This window comes from Xiphias gladius, unplaced genomic scaffold, assembly GCF_016859285.1.
Source record: "Xiphias gladius isolate SHS-SW01 ecotype Sanya breed wild unplaced genomic scaffold, ASM1685928v1 HiC_scaffold_249, whole genome shotgun sequence".
Taxonomy (NCBI): domain Eukaryota; kingdom Metazoa; phylum Chordata; class Actinopteri; order Istiophoriformes; family Xiphiidae; genus Xiphias; species Xiphias gladius.
Genome location: NW_024401915.1, coordinates 5,001 through 22,340, shown reverse-complemented (window position 1 = coordinate 22,340; position 17,340 = coordinate 5,001). Strand labels below are relative to the sequence as shown.

Below are 17,340 nucleotides of genomic sequence, written 5' to 3'. Positions count from 1 at the left end.
TCTCTGTATAAAATACAATATGATCAGGCAAAACTTGGCAATTTAATTACTGAAATATTTTCAGTCTTTACTGTGTCCACTTGTTTACGGGACGATACTATGTCTGCTTGCCTCGGAAATCCTCCTCTCGAGGTTCATCACCTGATTGTGTATCGGTACTGGCCAGCTAGCACCAGCTGCCAGACCCTGTACGAGTTCGCCGGGTGACAGCACCAGCCATGTCCAGACAGGCCTCTCTGAAAATGCTGGAGCACAGGTTTGTTCAAGCTGGAAGGGTATAGCTGCCTGAATCACACTGAAACACACAATAAACAACATCATATTTCTGGATACCTAATATTTCATTGTGGACATTGCTCTCAAAATAATTCCTAGTAAAACATCGTTTAATATACAGACAGGCAGTAACTGTGCTGATACAGTTCAGTGTAGCTTTTTCAAATTTATTTCTGTCATTACAAAGAACAGGATATGTGCCAAGTCCATCATTTTGTCTGTCCAGCCTGTTCTCCACACCTGTCTGCTGTGATGGGAACTGAAAGCATTAGCGTTTTTGGAAGTCAAAAGTGTAAGTATAGGTATTAAAAATGTCATAGGAATATAGAAAATGAGAAATGAGCAAACACAACCAATACAAATAGTAGCCTTAAGGTTGTCTTTGAGTACTCATAACGGACATTTTAAGAAATAATAGTAAAATGTGATTTTTATTATCGACTTGCATGTTAACTCGGCTCCTTACATGGTAAATGGACTATATACTTTTTGCACTTTTCTAGACTTACCGACCACTCAAACTGCTTTACACTACACGCCAAAGTCATCCTTCCGGTTAGTGGATGACCTCCTGAGCCGCAGCCAACCCCATGTAGGAGGGCTCGTTCCCAGCCGAGGATGTGGAAGTTGCGACATTTGTTGGCAACATGAGAAGTGTAAGATGGTTTTTGTTTGTTTATTATGATGTTTTTTTTTATACAGCTGTTGTTTTTTTGTTTTGTTTTTTTTAACATTTCCAAACATGCTTGTCATGAACTGACTTTATAGGCAGTTGACAGTGCTATCTGTGGTACTGCCAAGTTCACCGCTGGCAGAGGGATGTCCAAAAAGTCTGGTGCCAAGATAGACGAGGAGGGCATTCACGTTGCAGTTTGCAAGTATGCATTTCTCTCTGTGTGTAGAAGTGTATGATTCTTGAGGCTGGTCTCATTATTGAGTTTTGATTGGAAGCAGTCCAAGTCTCAGTCTTAGTAACCATTGGAAGCATTGCACACTTTTGATTGGGGAGTGGTACGTATTCATCCTCTGTATCAACCAAGTATTATATTTTGTTATAGGCACCCAGATGACAGAGATGTGTTTATTAACCACTAGATTATAATCTGATTTCTAAGACACAGGCTTCTCTTACAAGGACTGAACCGTTACCGTGGAGAAATATTTGCCTATCTAACGGCTCCTCTAAGAGAGATGTCAAAGAAGCCAAATGTCACCTTCTTCTGTATGGACGTTACTTGCACGTAATCCTTGCTGTCATATTGCAAATCCATCACCATGTTTAAAATGGCCTGTGCCTCAGCTTTAAAGTGCTGTGGTCATTTTAGATTGACATTGTTGTCATGTCAATTGAAATGGATCTTTTTAACGTTCAAATATGCTGCTCCTGCTTTTTAGGTACTGGCCCTACCTAAACAACGTAGCAGAAGGGTTACCAGAGCGTCTCCCACTGACAGAAATGAGGCCATTTCTTAGCGTCATGCGTGCAGAAGCCCATACAGCAAAATGGGAGGTACCTGCAATTACTTCAATTCCGGTGTGACAGTAACTACGGGGAAATAATGGGCAGGCCTAGAATGTGCTGTTTGTTAAACTTCACCAACTGCTTTTCAGCCGCTTGTAAGAATTTTTAGAACAGGGAATTTGTTTTCCCATCCAAATGGAATTATGTCATGTCATGAGATATCTGAGAGACCATTTATAATGTTCTTTTTCAAATATATAGATAAAACATACAATCTTTGAGGCAAAGAATTTTTTAAGTGTTGTGCAGTGTTGTCATGCCTGGTTGGATTATGTTATATCAAACCTTCTAAGCAATGCTACGTAACACTTCTCATGCTGTGTTGCAGGTGAGATGGGATGGCACAGTGGAAGAGGAAGTGGAGCAGGTCCATTATGCTATTGACGTCATTATTGTAACTGTATGGATACAAGGGGTCTAAATAGAAACCAAACGCTAAAAACTAAAAGTATTTATTTGTCATCAGAGTGACAGGTTTGGTGTGAGGGATAAAGCACATCCTTTAAATGAAAGATAGGCAGCTGATATTGTATACAACACAATATGCATGCACATTGTAGGAAGGGGTCCCAGATTCCTGGGTTAATTCAGTACACGTGTTTTCTCTTAAACCATCCAGTTTGTGATCTATGATGTGTATGTAGTATTGTTATGTAATGGAGACTGAACAGTAGTTGTAATATTTTCTTTACAGGTGAACAGCCTTCTCTCCAGGGCATCTCTCGTCACAAAATACATGACAAAGGCAGGTTGGTGTTAAATACATGACAAAGGCAGGTTGGTGTTAAACTTACACTAAAAACTGTGATAAGGCAGCCCTGAATAGTGTTTTTACAGAGAATTTGGAAAGCTTTTTTTTCTGTCCCTCCTTACGAAAGTTATCGCAGTATTACTTTACTGTAATTTCCAGTTCAACAAACCTTTAAAGGTTGGGTTAAAGGTTTAGTTATGTCTATCAGATTTCTCTCTCACTATTGCCTTTTTTATGTGAACACCTACTTTTGTCTTGTGGATGCATTTTTGTTTTAATTAGGAATAGTGAACATGCTCACTCAACAGGCCATGGGTTTGAACGGACAAAAGAGGGACAACCTTCATCAAGTGTTGTCAAAGTTTTTTAGACTTACTGACCACTTAAAGTGCTTTACACTCTATGCCAAAGTCATCCTTCCAGTTAGTGGATGACCTGTCAAGGTAAGGGCAAATTATCGTTGTCTTCTCATCTGGCACTGCATATTTATGACAAATGCCTGCACTTTTAAAGGACTGTAACCTCACAACTATATAGATATTTTGTCTCTTTTCCACACCACCTCCTGGGAGTTAAATTTGCAGATAGCAACTTGGCAAGACAAAGCTAGAGAAAGAAAATGACATAGCTGAAGAAGCAGCTTCGTAAAAAGGTCTTGCAATACAACCCCATAGTGGAAGAAGATCAGATTGATGAAGAGTCGGCTTGCAGCGTGACAGAGCTACATCCTACCCTGGAAGAGACATGAAGATGGTATGATAATTGTTAGTTGGCTCTTTGTTCTTTTAGTCTGTGTCATAGTCTGTGCCTATGGTACCACTGTACATTGGCTTTACAAATTTTGAACGGTTTTACATCGTCATATGGAGCAATGGAATGGGACAATATATCGAAATGAATGGTGAGCATCAAAACCAGCAGTATGTATGCGATCTTAAAATTTGAATATATTCATCCACTCTGCAACTCATTGCATGTCCAACATGAGTAGACCCCATCGCTTACTGTTTCAGGCCAAAGTGAAGTTGTTCTTTCTAAAGAGTCTGTTCAGACAATAATGTAGTTTTAATGATTTATTCATTCCAACATAAAGTGTCTTAGTAAAGTGTTGGGCCACCACCAGCCTCCAGAAGCTTCACTGCTCCTCATCATTGATTCTCCAAGTCTCTGGACTCCACTGGAGGGACGAACACCATTTTCCCAACAGATGTTCCCTCATGGGGTGTTTAGATGATGGTGGTGGAGAGTGCTGTTTAACACGTCGGTCCAAAATCTACCAGTTGTCTTTAACCGGGTTGAGATCTGGTGACTGTGAAGGCCATAGCAAATGACTTACATCAGTTTCATACTCATCAAACCATTCAGTGACCCCTCCTGCCCTTTGGATGGGGGCATTGTCATCCTGGAAGAGACCCCTCCCATCAGGAGTGGCCAGCAAAATGCCCCCCCACAGCATAACAGAGCCAGCGGATCCCTTCACTGCAGGGGTCAAGCATTCAGGGCTGTACCGCTCCCTTGGTGAACGCCACACATGCACTCACCCATTGGTCGAGAATATGGTGAAGGATGACTCATCTGACCGTATCACTGATTCCCACATCTCTGTGCCCCAACATTAAACCCTCTTTCAAGGTCACCTACATCTTTTCCTCTTGCCATCTCGATACAAAGTCAGAATCAACTGGGCCTGCTCAGCAGTTTTAGACATGACACAGTGCGTGATTGGATTATATGTTAATTGCTTCATTCTACCATGCAGTGCACCTGTGTGGAAGCATCTGCATTTGTCAAGGTTCTGCACTCATTTATTCGGTATATATTTCTTCATATGTTTTCAGTATGTATGACGCTACAACCAGCAGATGTTTGGTATTCGCATTTAATAAATGACTGAAATGATTCGTTATCAAGATTAGAATCGATTCATTTCTGTCTACGGACTAATCATTAACCACTATATTAAGTGCATATGCAGCATTGTAGAAAGCATATACATTTGCAGTTGTCTTTGCTTGTTTACATTGAGCCTTGCTGCTGTGTAATGTGTCATCTTTTTCTTTCTGTTTTTCCCCACAACTCCTCTACAGATTTTGGTGACCTGACGGAGGATGATACACAGTGGCTCGACAATGTGCTCAGTTGGAGGCGGCACTCACTGAAAAGTCAACACCAAAAGGCTGTAAATGTGTACAGTGGTATAGCTGCTATGGAATCTGATTTACTTCACATGCAGGAGGACATTGAGGAGTGGGATAGAATGGCTTCACAAGCCACGAGTCAGAGGAAGAAGACGTGTAAAGGCCACTGCCAAACAACACAGAGGAACTGGAGAGTTCATTTCTGCTTTAGACATGGCTGAAGGGCAGCCCTAATGGAAACCAGTGTTTGGGGAAATCCCTTCTGAAACTAACTAGTTACTCTACTTTGTAACTTGCCCTTAATAATAATTGGTTACTTTACTTAGTTAGTCTTTATTAAAAGAAAACCATCCCTCTTAAAATTGTGCCCTTCAAATGTGACTACACTAATTTCATCACTATTATTGTAGTAAATCATCGCTAAGTAACATTCTGCTGTTATGTAAAGAAAACATCAAAATGTTTTCATTTACCTTGTTCGACAGTAAATAGTCATATCACAGGTGAAGTCTTAACTGAACCTGCCTCCTGGAAACTGCAGATTCACTTCCAAAGTGCTTTCAATTCCAATCGTAGGTTAGATAGTGAAAGCTTCACTTGTGGTGCCGCTGCTCTGTAGGCGACCAGGACAACTGTGCTCCTGCATAGACATTTCTGGCTATAGTTTGGAAGCTGCAGTTTGTACAGTAGTGTGCTGACCATTATCTCCATTTTCCAGTGTCAACACTAAGAAAACAAAAAAAAAATATTTTTGATTCAGGACATCTGGGGGATCGGTTCTTGCGCAGACTCGGGGCGTTTGGGGTTGGACACGGGGTAATGATGTTATTTTATCACACTGTGATAGACAGTATATTACGTTAAGGAATTTCAGCTTGGTTAGGTGACTTGTCATGAAGTTAAAATCACAAATAAACAGAGTGTTCCACACAGCAATGAAAGTGGTGGGGGTTAGGGAGCATCTCTCCCTCCAAATGCTCTTTGAGAAGACTATAGTTGAACAGGCTAGGAAATTTAGAGCTGACCCCTTCCGTGTCCTGTATTCCGAATTGGAAATGCTCCCATCAGGTAGGACGCTACATGGTTCCACTTAAATACAGGAAAAGATACTCGAATAGGTATAAAAACTCTTATCTCTCTATCAGTGAATCTCCTAAACTCAGGACCTAAGGTGGGTGAGAAATGAGGGGCTGTGTTGCATGTATTTGAACGCACTTATGTGTGCACTTGTCTGTGCTGTGCACTTTATGTCTGTTACTGCACTATATTGTACAGTATGTACACATTTTAATGTGGTAGCCTTTATGTCCGAGACAAATTTCCTTAGTGGACAAATAAAGTAACCTTCAATCTTAACTTGCAGTTAACAACAATGTTGTGACTCTGCTCTTCCATCGGTTCACAGTAATGTCAATAAATGTCTTTATCTTTGACTTATGTATAGCACTTTGACTTGCTGATCTGTATGAAATAAACTTGCCTTTATATTAAATAGGCCTTTATTACTCAAACACAAGGGCTATAGAAGTTTTGTTTTCTTGTCACTGTTTTGTCACTTGTTAATTAGCTATTTATGTGACTGCTTTATTGTAAATAGAAGTTCTTTAACATGTAAATAATGCAGTTTAATTACACATAAGTAAGCAATCCCGTAAGCTACGTAATTTACACACGTACATTGAAGTGGCAAATAAAAATAGTGTTTCATTAAGTACTATTTAAATATTCACAATTAGCGTAGGGCTTTGAAATGGTTTTGCTGTGTCGCATGTCAGTGCCTGACAGTCAACACTGATATCCGTCACTTTCCACAGGTAGGATTCGGTTATACAGAGCCCTCGGGTCACCTGATGAAAAACAAATTCCTAATTAATGTGTAAATTGAATGTGTTTGCATAGTTCATAATTAATAGGTCCATATGTCATATGTGCAAGCTACAAATGTACTTCTTACATCTTGTTTCCTAAGCAACATACTACATTCATCTGTGAGCCTAATTTTGCAACATGAGGATACACAGTCATTATATATAGCCTTGTTGGATTTTTGCCTCTCTGTGTAACCGAAAATTGTGTGCTAATAGAGTTTCCTCGGGCTTCGCCCTGATAGTTGAACATCTTTCGGGTCCTATCACACGCGTCTAGCTCCACCTCCCCGACTGTGCAGGCAAGACGGGCCGGCCGACTGGGAACAGGGGGCCTCGTCCTCCCAGTAGTATGAAGGAATGATTGTTGCAGGTTTCTGACGGCAATACGTTGGCTACTATTTACAGAACCCTGGAGAACCTTTGTATCTTCGTGATTCGCGGTTGTACATACCCCATTTAACCCGTCTCCGTCCCGTTTATGTGCGAGGACAGGTTAGGTTAGGGTTAAGGAAGGGCGTTGCGTTGTGGGTGGACTTTCCGTGTTTGACTCTTATTTCCGCTTGCCTGCTGTCAGTGGGTTTCCACGAATCCACACGCCGCTATCTCAGTTAACAAACACCGTTTTATAGCCTATATTGAATATTAAAATCATTAATTATGAAACACTGTGTCTTCCTCAATTAAATGGAGACATTTCATCCAGTAAGGCGCGCCAACGTTGTCTCCAGACTTGATTTCGCAGAATCTAAGAAATGATTCAAACTGATGACCATGACATTAAACTGTCCTACTGTTGAGTTATCAGGGAGACTTGCCACTGGTGTTTTCGTGTTGGGAAATGTTAGGGATATAAACCTCCACCCGCACACTCGGATCTTTCAACATCTTGCTCCTACGGGCCCCCACTAAACTCTACACCGTGGGGGAACAGCCTTCCTAACCATCTGAGGGGGCAGCACAGACCCTAGACCCTTTTAAAACAGGCTTAAAAATCTTTTTTTTTTCAGGAGGGCTTTTAAAAAAAAATCTCAAATCTTCCTTTTTTCTTTACCTATGTTGTAGGCCTATGTTGTTATGTATGTAGCACTTTGAGATTCACCGTGAATGAAAAGTGCAGTACAAATGAATGCATTATTATTATTATTATTAAAAGAAAAACCTTAACATGGCATGGATTTAGTTCACATCCGCTTCGATTTGAAAAAAGGGTCGGAAATTGAACGGAGCAGTCGGATCACTATATCAGACGCCTCAGATCATCATCTCAGGCATGTGTCTAAATGTAGACTACTTAATCAAATGTAAAATTGGTGAATGCAAATCTTCTTTTAAAGGCTGTCTTTAAACATGGCTTTTCTCTCAGGATTTTGGTAGTGCTGTCTTGAGAAATCCATGGCGCTGTCCGTGGTGCTGAAGTAGCAGACGGATTGGTAATTGCGCCTTTTTCTGTCAGTCCCGCCCTTCTGTCAGTTTCGTTTTGGATCTATAATATCCTCTAATCTGTATGCCATAAATACCCAATTCTATAATATATTGTAGTTTATTAGATGGTCTTGATGATGTGAAGAGGATGAAGGGGACTCTGCTGACACCGTCTTGATTGCCTTTAAAGGTTTATTACAAAGAAGGACAGCGTCAAGTCAATTATCTGCAGATCTGCTTGTGAGAGGGTGTGAAGCCGATGAACCACTCTGAAAATCAGCCTTGGTCACCGACTCTTAAATAGGACAGTTGTTTTCCTAAAAACTGTCACTCACATATGGTTTTAGTTACAAAGCCCTTCTGAGGACCTTTGACCTATGGCCTCTGAGCTATACCTCTATTTTCACACATGGTTTAAATTCTACATATATGACCATACACCTCAATATCGTAACCTATTTACTCTACAGAGAAGTGTCATCGCCACAATCTAACTGACAAGTAGCAATGTGTAGTCATGGAGAGCGAGAGGATCATGGAGACACATTGCTGTCTGTGGTATTCCCTTAATATTTCTTTAATATTTCTATGATCATGCTCCCCACTGGACCATCCCAGCTGTTAAAAATGAACAAATCACTGATGGGAAAATAAAACGGCCGTTTTGAGCGGAAAACGGTTAGGCCTAATAGTTATAAGGGCTACATTTCAGTGCTTTTTGATGAACATAGAATTTCCTCACAGATCTCATTCAAGTGTCATTTAGTCTTGTTTTATCCATCTGTTCTGAATTGGACACATGTCCCGGTTAAGTTTTCAATCTAACTCCCTGACCCATGTGACCATAAAGTCGTGAACAGAACGACTCAACGATCCGGAGCCCCTGCTGTCCTGGGGTTGCAAACAGTTGCCCTTCGTTAAAAGTTGTAAACATGATTATTTGTGCTCTGATACTCAGTGTCAAGGAGGTCGTGATGCTTTCTGGCGCTGTAAAAGAAACCATATTTACGACAGTGTAGATTTTTAAAGTTTTACCATAACACAAAACAGCTTATACATCAGTCATTTCAACGAACCTGGTAAATGCGGTGGCTCCAAGGGGGAAGCTTGTTATGTTCCTCGACTCTAGTTTTTGGAGAATCAACAACTTTCAGTTCTTAATAACAGTTCATCAGTAGACTGAACATGTTTGGTAGCTGTGAAGGTATCAGCAGTTTCCCATAGTTCAAAATATCATAAATCGTAACTTTTCCGTTGGATGCTACTGTATAGTTTACATCGAGATGCAATTCAACTGTGAAATTAATTGCAAGTGGCAACAAAACAATGCGTACAACGCTGCTTCCAGTTAAAGAAATCATAAATCCCTTTGAGTTGTTATACTGTTGCACTTTATTAAGTCCACACAGATTAGAGCAGCTGCAACATGTTAAAGGAAAACCATAAAACAGAATGATAATGTTGTTAAAATGACATTAGTTGCAGTAAATTTCTTAGGTATTCATTTTTAATGGACCTCAATTGTTTTTGACACAACTTGACAATGTTACGGAGCAATAAAAGTAAAAACCAAAAAATTTCATTGTTAAGCATGTTTTAATTATTAACTGAAAAATAGAAAAAAATATGCGTTTGAAATGTACGTTGCATGTTTTCAGGCTGGCTGCCAGGATGGAGGCCAGGTCCTTCACTGAGAAACAAATAAATAAATAAATGAAGGGAGAGAGGGTTAAGAAGAATTAGTGAGTAGTTATGCACATTGAGTTTATTGTCATTATCGTAATATGTATACCCTGTTTTGGAATAGTTTGAAAAGTGGTGCAGTGAGGCTGCTGTATTAAGTATTAGATGTTCCAGAGTAGGGATGCGGCAATTAACCAACTGTTAATCACGATTTAAAACATCACAGTTTGGTTACTGCAAGGCCTCAACTACACCGAGTGTTTCTGTTCTCACTCTCAAGAACACTGACATCATGGTATGTAATGTTCTTCACAGTAATTGTTGCTCGTGGAAAAATAAGAAAAAAATGGACAATCCTGTTAAAAAAAAAAAATGTAGAGTGTAGGTGGAATAAAAATGGGCCCAGTGTAGCAGTTTAAAATGCCAAAATGTTGTGGAAAATTGCAATAAAACCTCTAATTAAAAACACTCATTTATCCATCCAAAGGGTAATAATGGCATTTGATAGATAAGCCCTTTATAGATCCCCTTTGGGGATTCAGGTGCCATCTGCAGATGAGATGGGTAATTGTGCATGGCCTGACCCAAACACAAAGACAACAGCCCATGTATGGTGGCCTGGAAAATTTTTGAAATGAAGACCAGCTATATGCTTAATTATTGGAAAAATGTTGTGTAAATAATGTAATCCTCATAACTTTTCTACTTGTTGGCCTTTGCATAATTGAATTTAAACAGTGTTTTTCACTTTGTGGTTTCATATGGCTGTGCATTCACAGTTATAGCATATCTGAATCCTGACAGTTTTAAACAGCACTGAACTTTTTGTATTAACATTTTTCTTTAACAAACTCCACTCCAGACAATACACAGACAAGTCCATTCCAACAGTACGCAAAACAGGCAAAGAAAGACGCAGGCCGATAAAAAAATAGATGTAATTGTACATAACCAAAAGCTATTTGACATACCATATGGTGCAGGGCAGTCATAAAGGTGTACTGTCCGCCCCTGTGGCAGGTAGACAAAGACCTTGTGCATCTCTATGTTATCTGAATTTTGTGCTTTCACATGGAATTAAAACTGTATGTATTTTATAATCGCATCGTAGCCCTCTGAAATGGGAACTGAATCGAATCAAACTGAATCGAATCGTGAGGTGGCAAGAGATTCCCACCCCTACTGGGACCTGTTGTGCTGGTTCTTGGAGGGATGGAGCGTGGTTTGGTGGCGGTAGGTTGACTGTTTCCTGCTGTAGTGGTTGGTTATGGGTGATGGGTCACACGGCACCAAATGTAAGATAAAGCCCTCATCTTTTTGAGGCAGTTGAATGGATGTGTCTTGGGGTGGTGCTGGTGTGCTGGGGTCCTCAAGTTGGTCTAGGCTGAGTCTTGTCCAACCTATACATGCATATGGAACACGCACAAATTCAATATATAATATGCAATTAGGCCAAAGTGCAAAAAAAAGCAACCTAGACGGTGTACAAGACTAGGTGGCTGTACACCCTTTTATCTGTTTGCTTCTCTCCTACTCTCTGTGCTCACATATACAGTAATTGAATCCAGCTGAGTTCCCAATAAAGCTGTTCTCATTTACATGTTTTTCTGTTTCTGTTGTCAGACAACGGAACAGGTATAAACAGTGAATGAAACGTGGCCCATTAAAACTACAAATTGACCAGCAGTCACTGCCAAGCCATTTCCAAGCTGCTGCTCTGCACTGCTAAAATCCTGATTTAATAACTGACGTCGTCTGACAGAATCACTAGACACATAAGTTAAAGACAACAGCTGTGCTTTCATTTGGGCTATATTTACCTGTAGAATGATCACTCAAACAGAATATTAGAGGCTCAATCACGTCTGTGTCAGCTGCCGTGTGGTCAGTGGAATGAGACACATTGAGGTGAGCCTGTGGAGGGGAACCTAGTGCTTATGGCGGGCAATACTGATGACTCTCTTCAGTAGCTAACGTTTGTTTAAAAATATGCTAAATTTGTCACCAGGCGCTTTTGTGAAGAAAACTAGCTAAAGGTTTTGAAAAAAAGTCGGTAAATCTAGGGACAAAGGCTCTAAGGCTCTGTTGGCAACACTGCCTGGAATGGAGACTGTTGCCCCTGATTCTTTTTGAAATTTTGAAAGAGTGATGGCCAGTAGGGAAATACCAACATTCCGCTGGCCGACCAAGGGTGTAACTTCAGCTCTCAGTCAGTCAGTCAGTCAGTCATTCGCGTTTAAAGGGCTGGCCCCACTGTTGCTGTCCAGCCAAAAAAGAGGGAAGCGGTGAGTGTGACATCACCCACAGGTTTCTCTAGGGCACGTGGGCCAGGGAGCCAGAGCTGAGAGTTAAACCAGAGAGAGAGCTCTGCTGCTGCTTGCTGCTCTCTGCTTTTTTTTGTCCGATCGGCTATATCCTGTCGATCGGCTATGCAGTCCCAGTCATGTTGAAATATGGAGACACATCAGAATAAGTCAAATGAGCTAATCGTAACCACTTGTCAAAAAAAATGTATTAACTTTGCATTTTGAGAGAGAAGTTGGGTTGTGGTGACACTGACTTGCATGGAGTTGGGCACCTTTTTTGCTCATGGAATTTGATTTGCAGTTGCAAAAGTCTTTAGTCAATGGCCATAGTTGGACAATCAATAGTAAGCTTTCCACTCTGGGAAATTGTGCTCCATTTCTGCATATTACATTTTAATTCATTAAAATAATTCAAATTTATAAAATTAAATACATTATTTTACATTGCAAAGCCTTCTAAGACTTACTTACAATGCATGTATAATGCATACATTATACATGCATTGTATAATGTTCCACTGCATGTATTTCCAAGCTCTTGGATGTCATAGACTCCCATTGTTTTCAAAAATACATTAACAGATGCTTCCCGACATACAGCTGCTATGACAATCATAATGCATCCTTTTACATAATCTGAGTGCCCTCATTTTTATTGACATGATATTAAAAGGCTGCAGTCTTTGCCTATTACAAAACTCTAAAACAGTTCCATTGCACCAGAACAGAATATTAAAAGATGGCTGTGAATCTAAAGGAAAACTCCCACTCTGCCTTAAGTTTCAATTTGGCTCCTCGCTGCCACCAGAGGGATTGAAGTGGGGAAAAAAGAAAATAGTCAAATTAAGTGTGATAGTTACCTGCACTGTAACATCATGTTAAGACAGAGATACAGTGGTTGCCTCATTTAAATAATGTAACATATTTGTCAATGTCAATGAGTATGTCTCAACTAGCCATTTTTTATGTATTTTTGAAAACAGTGGGATTCTATGACCCCTCGGGGTTCAGACAAACCTAAAGCAGAACAGAAAGAAGGAGTTTCTGGACGTGGCAAATACACTGTTAGGTTTACAGTCTTCATGGACTGTAAAAACTAAAATTACATTGCTACTCCCGGATGGGCAAATTGGGACCAAGTGAGTCTGATTATCTCATAGTGTGCACCTGGCCTAAGAATGTTTGTACTTAACTGCTAGATTGCCCTTAAAGATCTGGTATTATGGCCCTTTTTGGACTAATTTTATAAATACTGAGTCTATTTTAAACACATCTCTAACATTTTATTCACCAAAAGTTGTTTAGATTCCTCTAAATCCAAACCCTCCTCACAGGTCCGGAAGATATTTACATAAAATATACATAAAATCTGCATTCATTATTTCCCTTACGCCGCATCTTTAACTAAATGGCTACAGCTGGAGACGTAGGACAGTATATAGCGGTCTATGAACCGGAGTCGGACCCTGAATGAAGGGGAAGAACCTGCAGTTGCACAGTTGAATCTTCAACAGGAATTTCCAGAACTATAAGATTGTGTCTATGTTTCCTCACAAAGAAAAGGTAATTATTTCAAACACAACCAGAGTTCCCTAGCCTTAGCTTCAACATACTTCCAGTGTCCTGTTTTGCTCGTCCTTCTTTTGAAATGCAAACTCTGACTACAGAAGGTGCGTATGAGGTCAGCATAGCGCTGGGCAGCGGTGGACTCAAGCTAAGGCTTCCTGTATATTTGATTTGACTGTTGTGTGTGACGTAGCAACAAGTTCAAATTTAGCCTCGACGCCACTCACTCTTGAGCTGTCCGTTTCAAAATTTCAAATAACTTAACAAGACCATGGAGGTAGAAATGAGTCATTTTACAGCACGAGAGAGGGGCCCCACCCTCATCCTAATCAATCCAAAAGCTATTTTACACAATACCAGCTCTTTAAAAGGACTCTACATTGTAGCTATGCTACAGCCAGACCAGCATTTCTGCTCGTGCTGTTTGGAAATGTACAGGGCAAATCAATACCAAAAATTGTACAACGCATAGTCAATATACTGTATGTATGTGTGTGCATTTCATGACTATCAAATAAATACATTCTCACCTTGAACCATCAGTTTGTAGATTGTGACCACATTTTCAAGGCACGTCTTAACGGATGTGCTAAGGTTGGAATGCAATGGCATCATTACTTTGGTTTTGCATGGCAGCCTCTAAGGAGGATATGCAATCAGCAGCAGGTGCTTCAAGCCAAGGGCATACAACTTCTCAAGCTGGAAAAAAAATTGTTGAGAGGTAGAGAGATCAATTAGATAAATACACCAAAATGTAGTTTACAGCTGAATTTATCCTCAAGCTTGCCCTAAAGTAACATCAAAGCTAGAAAAGAAATCATCTACACCCTGTCCTGGTACCACACTAAAACATTCATTTGTACATAATTTTTGGATAGCTAAATGTGGGAATCTCAGTTTATGACTTTCAACTTCCTAAAAATAGGTCATCCTGTTTGTTTAATGATAACATTTACTCTGTGGGTGTGAGGCAATCTATACCAATTCATTGTTAGTTCATTTCAAAGTAATACACTTTTCACACTTTTGGTGAATGAGGTAATTCTGTAAACTACAAAGATAACTAAACACAGATAACTAAAGTAACAATTACCATCTTATCTCACGACCAGTTCAGTGTCTTCCAGAAAGACAAAGCCTTACAGAAGTATGGCACCGGAGTCAGTGGTGGACAAAGTATTCAGATCTTAGTACGAATTCCACACTGAGAAAATACTCCACTACAAGTAAAAGTCCTGCATTCAAAACATCACCAAAGTAAAAGTAAGTAGTAAGTAAGAATTATCAGCAAAATTTACTCAAAGTATGAAAAGTAAAAGTACTCGCTGTGCAGTAAAATGGTCGCTGTCAGTGTTTTACTATTATATATGATGTTTCTGGATGAATATTACTGCTGCATTTAATGTGTATGTTGCATTTTACTAGAGTAGATGTTTGAGGTGCAGCTATTTTTAACTACTTCACATACTGTTGGGTAGTTTAATCTACAGCAATGCATCATGGTCTATAAGATCATCATATGCTCATAACGTCAACATAAACTTTTCAGGAGCCCTGAAAATCAGCCTGTTTTCAGCTTTGTGACAATGCATTTTCCAGCTGATCCAAGAGGGTTTTTCAAATAGTTTATTTAGCTTAAGAGGTAAGAGAATGTTCTCAACCCATAAAGGCTAACACTTGATCCTTGAGTTTATCACAAACACTCAAATCATTTGAAGGTACATGGTTTCAGTGGACAGGAAGGGCAAGAAACATTGTAATCTGAATGGCAACTAGTAACTAAAACTCTCAGACAAATGTAGTGGAGTAAAAAGTACAATATTTGCCTCTGAGATGTAGTGGAGTAGACGTATAAAGCTGTATACAATGGAAACACTCAACTTTGTACTTGGTTAGATTCCACCACTGACCGTAGTGTTGCGGGATACTTTATCTGTAGGTTGGTGGTGGGTGCTTTCTATTTGATTCTGCATTTACGGCTTTAGGAGTGACCGGCCGGTTCGCCGTGAGGACGTGAGGGGGACATTGGGTCATCTGCACAGGCCAGTGAAATCCTCTGGAAAAATTCCAGCGCCACTTTGGACGTAACTCTCAGTAATTACACTTCTGACATTTACCATGCACTTTAACCACTGCGACAACTCTCTGTTAATGACTGTCTTCGCAACACATGGGCAAATACATGAGTTCAAACTGATTTTGGTAAGTGAAAGTGCCACAATCCAAATGTGCCGAGATAGCTAGTTGACATTTAGCTGGCTAGGTAACTTCAACCTGAGTCTGCTAGCTCAACGTTACAGTTAGCGTTAGCAAGCCGCATTTGGCAAATAGCAGCCGTGTAAAAGTTAACGCAACACACTAACACACTCAGCCTAATCTCCAGGGATGAAACGCTATAGACACTGGGCTACAATGACATAACAGTAACACTATTTCGTGTTTTGAGCTAATGAACACCCCGTGGGTTGAAATACCTACTGTAGTCCGGTGGCAGGTGAAATGAATGAAAGCGCAGTGATTATGGGTAAGCGTGACGTGACGTTGCCGTGTTAACGACGGAATCGTCTCCTGATTGATTATTATTGATAATAATAATAATAATAATAATGATGATGTTAATATATCTATGAAAGAAAACGCATTTGAAAAAAGTTGATTTCAGGCTCGATGTACAGGCAACCGCAAATATCTATTTAACACAGATGGTGCTGGAGCTCTATAATTACGCGATTTCAAATCATATCAAACGTAATTATATGTAATATAATGTAATGTAATAATGTAACTATATGTAATGCCACATTTAATATATTCTTCATTCCAATGCGGGGGGAGTGTTCTTCACAATCATTAACATCATCATTTTATTAATATTATTATTATTGTTAGGGGGAAATGATAAAAGATGAATATGATTGCTTATTTAATAACGTAATGGGAACTAATTATTTAGCACAGCTGAAGCTCTGGCCTTCCTTCAAAGCCATCTCATTACATCCAAACGACATTTATAGCCTATCGCACACAACTCAGTGTTTTGAAACCGAAAAAGCGCAACTAAGTCGCTATAATAAATTCAGTCAAATGACGATAAAAAGATAACGAAAAAATTAAGTTTTCTATGCACTGTTAAGAGGCCGTGGTCTATGTTACAGTAAATCCAAGGGTTCAATCACTTTTTCCACGAGCACTACGAATGTTGAAGGATTGTAATCGTTTGTGCGTAATTAGTTTAGGCTCATTGCGTTTGTCTATAACTATGAGTTAGATCAAGATCAGATCACATTTTATGACCAATCCATGCAGAAAACCAGGTAATTCCGAAGGGCTCGTACTTTTTTCTGCTACTGTTTTTCTGAAATCTAACATATAACTGTTAAATAAAAATAATACTGTAAGGTGTTCAGTATTATTATAAATAAAAGTTTATTTCATAACATTTAAATCCGACGTGAAAAAACAAGCGTGTGTGTGCGCAGGCGCGCGCCAGAAGTCTGTGACGTCATTGCGACGTGTACTTCAGAGCTTGATTCATTATGACGCATCAAAGTCACTAGAATGTCTCCCTCCACATCCTGGACACACAACCTGGCAGACACGCAAGGATCTGGTTGGTTTGGAGATACATTTCAGAGTTCTTCCTCATTACTGTAGTTTTTTCTTATCTTTCTGATAACTTTGGCTTCTTGAGACACATGGGAAATTTGCATTGTTAGTGGAGAGGAAGAATACGCCTTTTTAACGTGTTATGACTGTCATTTAAAGACTGTCATGATATAACTTTTGTTGATTGAATTAAGTTTTGCAA

The 17,340-nt window shown here is 39.7% G+C and overlaps 1 long non-coding RNA gene across 4 annotated transcripts; it reads right to left on the bottom strand.

The window, feature by feature from the left end:
• Positions 1 to 9,356: 9,356 nt before the first annotated feature.
• LOC120787573 lies at positions 9,357 to 16,091 on the bottom strand. 4 transcript variants are annotated; one of them, XR_005706963.1, is made up of 3 exons: positions 16,011 to 16,091; positions 14,063 to 14,231; positions 9,357 to 11,060 (listed from the first exon to the last, which is right to left on the bottom strand). It is a non-coding gene; the product is annotated as an uncharacterized LOC120787573 (long non-coding RNA). The 4 variants fall into 4 exon arrangements; XR_005706965.1 differs by having other exon boundaries at positions 16,007 to 16,073; XR_005706964.1 differs by lacking the exon at positions 16,011 to 16,091 and adding an exon at positions 15,443 to 15,757.
• Between the last annotated feature and the right edge of the window lie 1,249 nt (positions 16,092 to 17,340).